This window comes from Delphinapterus leucas, chromosome 11, assembly GCF_059928025.1.
Source record: "Delphinapterus leucas isolate spDelLeu-1000000601 "Yukka" chromosome 11, BTC_Dleu_Yukka2, whole genome shotgun sequence".
Taxonomy (NCBI): Eukaryota; Metazoa; Chordata; class Mammalia; order Artiodactyla; family Monodontidae; genus Delphinapterus; species Delphinapterus leucas.
The window spans coordinates 42216109-42222157 of NC_143139.1; the positions used below are offsets into that span (position 1 = coordinate 42216109).

Here is a 6049-nt window from a genome sequence, read left to right on the forward strand (position 1 = left end):
GTTCAGAAAACGATACTGTGTGTAGGTACCTACAAGCATTTTAAATTTATTTATTTTATTTATCTTATTTTTGGCTGCATTGGGTCTTTGCTGCTGTGCGCGGGCTTTCTCTACTTGCGGCGAGCGGGGGCTACTCTTCATTGCAGTGTGCGGGCTTCTCATTGCGGTGGCTTCTCTTGGTGCAGAGCACGGGCTCTAGGCACGCAGGCTCAGTAGTTGTGGCGTGCGGACTCTAGAGCACAGGCTCAGTAGTTGTGGCGCACGGACTTATTGCTCCGCGGCATGTGAGATCTTCCCAGACCAGGGCTCGAACCCGTGTCCCCTGCATTGGCAGGTGGATTCTTAACCCTTACAAGCATTAAAAGAAAGAAACAAAAAACAGCTTTATTGAGATACGATTCACAAACCACAAAACTCACCCTTTTAAAGTGTACAATTCAGTGGTTTTTAGTATATTCACAAAGTTTTGCGTCGATCACACTGTCCAGAACATTTTCATCATCCCCAAAAGAGACCCCATAACTGTTAGCAGTCACTCCCCATGCACTTTTTTTAAAAACTGGAAAAGATGGGAAAAGTCTTCAAAATACTAACTGCGGTTATTTCTCAGTATCGGGATTATAGATGATTTTCATTTTCTTATTTACACACTTCTATATTTTTATAATTTTATATGATAATTCCATTGACTTATGTAATTAAAATAAATATTATTTTTAAGCAACGTAAAAGATTAAGGAGGAATGAAGGGGCAAGAAGAATTCCAAACTATCCAAATTGCCAGGCTCATAAAAAGAAACGACATTGAGCTACCTGTAATGAGGTGGATAGACCTAGAGTCCGTCCTACAGAGTGAAGTAAGTCAGAAAGAGAGAGACAAATACCGTATGCTAACACATATATATGGAATCTAAAAAAAAAATGTCATGAAGAACCTAGGGGTAAGACAGGAATAAAGACACAGACCTACTAGAGAATGGACTTGAGGATATGGGGAGGGGGAAGGGTAAGCTGTGACAAAGAGAGAGAGGCATGGACATATGTACACTACCAAACGTAAAATAGATAGCTAGTGGGAAGCAGCCACATAGCACAGGGAGATCAGCTCGGTGCTTTGTGACCGCCTGGAGGGGTGGGATAGGGAGGGTGGGAGAGAGGGAGACGCAAGAGGTAAGAGATATGGGAACATATGTGTATGTATAACTGATTCACTTTGTTATAAAGCAGAAACTAACACACCATTGTAAAGCAACTATACTCCAATAAAGATGTAAAAAAAAAAACCACCAAATTGCCAGGCTCAAGGAATGACCCCATTACACCACGTGGTTTCCCAACTCTCCTCAATCAACTCTCATCTAAAAGGTCTACCAGGTGACAAAGGTAGCCACATACTGCTCATTTCTACTATGCAGCCTAACTGGCTCTCAGAGAGAGGAACGAGTTCAGGCAGTTCAACAAACACTGACTATCTAATGCCTGGCACTGCCCCAGGTGCTGTGTCTGCCTTGTTTGCTCCAGCTAACAGGCCAGGAGGGAAGCCAGCACATAAAATAAAGGCTTGCTCCTCACTAAAGAAAGGGAGGGCTGGTTAACTCTGCTCAATTGGCCCAGGGCAGCCTTCAAAGAGAAAACATTGGGCTGTCCTTAAGGCAATAGAGGTCTGGTACAGGAAAAGACTAATCGGTAATCATTACAATACTACCTGAAAAAGAGATGGGGTGGGCCTGAGGGGACAGTGTACCAGAGAAGGTGGGGAAGGTCGCCCAGGAGGAGGCCTGCCTGAGGGCAAAGGGATTAGGGCAGTTGCTTCTTAAAGCACTTTCAGCCAGGCTTATTGTTAGAAAGTGAAAACACTGACCTAGCTGTCTACCTATTAACAAACCCCACCGACTCAACACCCACGTTAACAGTGGCTCCAATTCTTACGTGTACAGTGTTTTCCCCTCTTCTAGACTGTAAACTCCTGGGAAGAGAGGTCTAAGTCTTATCCTTCCTTAAGTAAAACACCAAATATGAAACAGGCATTCAGAAAAATGTTAGTTTTCATCTTTCCCACTCTCCTCTCCCTTCCCCCAAGGTCTTCCACAAACTTGAATAAACTATTTCCAGGTACTGAAAAATGATGCTGCACTACACTTACATTGATATGCATAAACCAAAAATCAGTATTAAAGATAACTTAGAAGATTTGCAAAGCGTTTTTTTTTCTTCGTAAAGCCTTCTCACCTATGATCTCATTTGAGCCTCACAGTAGTGCTAGAAATTTGCCTGAAAAAGTATTTATTCACCCTCATTTTCGAGTCAAGGGTTCTTGAGACAAAAAAAAGTGAGATTAATTTGTCCAAAATTACAAAGGTGACATGGGAGGAAGCCTAGATCACTGATTTTCTAGGCATCTAGGCTAGTACCTCTCCCATTACATTATTGGTCCCTTTTAAGTCTGGCATTTCTCACTACTCACCACACACACAAATAAACTGCAGGGACTTCCCTGGTGGTGCGGTGGTTAAGAATCCGCCTGCCAATGCAGGGAACACGGGTTCGAGCCCTGGTCCGGGAAGATCCCACATGCCGCGGTGCAACTAAGCCCGTGCGCCACAACTACTGAGCCTGCGCTCTACAGCCCACGAGCCACAACTACTGAGCTCGCGTGCTGCAACTACTGCAGCCCGCACTCCTAGAGCCCGTGCTCCACAACAAGAGAAGCCATCGCAATGAGAAGCCTGCGTACCACAACAAAGAACAGCCCCCACTGACGACAACTAGAGAAAGCCCGCGCACAGCAACGAAGACCCAACGCAGCCAAAAATCAATTAATTTAAAAATAAATAAAGAAAATAAAAATTAAAGAAAATAAACTGCAGCTGAGATAAAGACATAAAACTGAAAACATACAACCATAAAAATACCGGAAGGAAGTACAGGGAAATATTTCTATAATCTTGAGGTAGCATATCACAAAAACCCAAAAGCCATAGGCAGATCTGACTACATAAAACTTTTAAAATTCTGTGTAAAGAAAGACACCATTAAAGTGGTTAGGGACTTCCCTGGTGCTCCAGTGGCTAAGACTCTGCGCTCCCAATGCAGGGGGCTGGGGTTCAATCCCTGGTCAGGGAACTAGATCTCGCATGCCACAACTAAAGATCCCGCACGCGGCAACGAAGATCCCACGTGCCACAACTATGACCCAATGCAGCTACATAAATAAATATTTTTTAAATAAATAAAGTGGTTAAAGATGATTTATGGCTTTATTTCCCCTCCCCCACCATTATTTTACCTACTCATTGCTTTCCAAAAACGGTTTTTGCTCTCCTTGCAATTTTTCCTTTCCATGCAGATCTAAAAGTCAGCTTAAGTTCCATGCAAAGTCCTGTTTTAATAAGAATTTAACCTAAAGTAAAAACTGTGTCTCTGCAATATTAAGTCTTCCTATTCATGGACATGGTAAAACTCTCCATCTAATCAAGCCTTTTGGGAATTCTCTGGCAGTCCAGTGGTTAGGACTCAGTGCTTTCACTGCCTTGGCCCAGGTTCGATCCCCGGTCGGGGAACTAAGATCCCGCAAGCCGCGTGGTGCAGCCAAAAATAATAATCAGCCCTTTTTTTCTTCCACTAAAATAATCTGATTTTCTTAATGCATAATTTGCAATTTCCTGTTAAATTTACGTCTATAATGTAACATTTTTATTGTGAATGAGAACTTTCTATGACATTTTTATGGTTGATTATTGTTCTCATATCTTATTTATATAATTTTTGTTTGTTAATCGTATATCTGGCGATGCTGCTGAACTCACTGGTTTTAGTATCTTGTCAACTGATTCTCTTTGTGGATGGATATATCATGTGAAAATAATGAGTATAAAAATATGAAAATAATAATGACTTTTGAGTGGCCAGTAGCTTTAACAGAATATTAGTTTTGATTGTAAACATTCTTGTCTTGCTCCTATTTTCATAGGAATGTTTCAAATATTTTCCCATAAAGCATAACTTTCACTCTAAAAAAAGTTCAAAGATAAATGAAAAACTAAGAGAAAATATTTTAAAAGCATATGACAAATGAAAAGTTAATATAACATAGAGATTACTACCAATCGATACGAAATAGACAAACGATCTTTTTTTCCTTAACAGGCAAAAGATGTGAACAGGCAGTTTACGAAAACAATTAAAATGGTCAAAAAGCAACAAGAGGGGCTTCCCTGGTGGCGCAGTGGTTGAGAGTCCGCCTGCCGATGCAGGGGACACGGGTTCATGCCCCGGTCCGGGAAGATCCCACATGCTGGCGGAGCGGCTGGGCCCGTGAGCCATGGCCGCTGAGCCTGCGCGTCCGGAGCCTGTGCTCCGCAACGGGAGAGGCCACAGCAGTGAGAGGCGCGCGTATCGCAAAAAAAAAAAAAAAAAAGCAACAAGAGATGTTCAACTTCACTATTAACGACATGCAACTTAAAATAATGAAATTACTATTTTTCACCTATCAAGTTGGCAACTGTACAAAAATTCATAGCATCCAGTATTGCCAAGGTTGTAGGAAATGGGGACATTCACACATGGCTCTGAGTGTGTAAATTGTTACAAACTTCTGAAATTCAATTTCACAGAATCTATTAAAATTTAAAATGCACATATCCTACCTACGAATCTATCTAGAAAAACAAAAAGAAACTATACTTATACAAAAAAGCTATAAGTAACCTAAATGTTCATCAGGATGGGTCTAGACAAATTTAAATAGTTGGAATACTATGCAACAATTTTTAAAATGTGAAATGACTTAGAAAATGTCTAAAATACACTTGTGTGGTCCATTGTAGGTGCTCAAAAATATGTTTTGGATGAAACAACAAATTTATGAACATAGAAAAAAGCTTGGATGTATATACACCAAACTTGTAAAAGTGACTACCTTCAGGAGCATGGAATAGTAAATGGCAAAATATTTTTTGCCTTTTCATTCTTTTTTTTTTTTTTTTTGTGGTACGCGGGCCTCTCACTGCTGTGGCCTCTCCCGTTGCGGAGCACAGGCTCCGGACGCGCAGGCTCAGCGGCCATGGCTCACGGGCCCAGCCGCTCCGCCGGCATGTGGGATCTTCCCGGACCGGGGCACGAACCCGCGTCCCCTGCATCGGCAGGCGGACTCTCAATCACTGCACCACCTGGGAAGCCCATGCCTTTTAATTCTTTTGTGCCATGTGGACTTATTAAAATAAGCATGAGCTAATTTTTTTAAATTAAAGATTTATTTCTGATGATCTCGCTCCATTTTATCTGTTCTATGATGATCCTAAGAGCACAAGGATTTGCTGTCAATTACTCAAAAAATGGAGCGCTCAGGGAAATTAAATCTGTGTACAAAAGGTAGCTGGCAATTCTTCTTTCATAAATATTTTTTTTCTTTTGGCATCTCCGTTAATTCTCCTAAACTCACAATCTGACACACCTAAATAGAATCGACATTTCCTTCCATCAAGTGCACTAAATGCATAGCCCATCTTTAGCAGAACCCCTCCCTAAAGTTGGGAATAGAATTTAAAGAAAGGCTCAAGTTTTCCTAATGTAGCCGGTCCCACGGGCACCCTGCATCGCTAAGTCTCCAAAGAGATTACATTCTCCTAGTGAGGGGAGTCCTATGGCTTTTTCCAGGCGAGGAGGCCAATGTTAGATTGTGGACGGTCTGGAATAAAGGCGGAAGCGATATAGGGAAATCAGAGGCTTCGGGGTGCGCAGACCATGCCAGGGCATCCGTTCTCAGATTGGAGCCGAGTGTACTCGGCAGGAGCGTGCAAAAAAAGTTAACTCCCCTCCCAGCTGACGCGGCGGCCCTCAGAATCTGCAGATCTGGGCCTGATGGAAAGGTCGGGTAAAGATGACCTCGACCGAATTACATGAAAAAGCCTGCTACGAAGTATTCTGGCTTTATTTGGGGCTCCAGGCTCAGAAGCGACAGGGAGAACATCTGGGAGGAAGGGAGAGTGATGGCGGTTCTTCAAGGAGTCCTAACCAGCTCACCTAGCAAAACCGCTCAACTAACACTCAG

The 6049-nt window shown here is 42.4% G+C and overlaps 1 protein-coding gene across 3 annotated transcripts in view; it reads right to left on the bottom strand.

Moving 5' to 3' along the window:
- CSAD (cysteine sulfinic acid decarboxylase) overlaps positions 1-6049 on the bottom strand; it is a 37463-nt gene that overhangs the window by 30677 nt on the left and 737 nt on the right. The gene's annotated exons all lie outside the window — the stretch shown is intronic.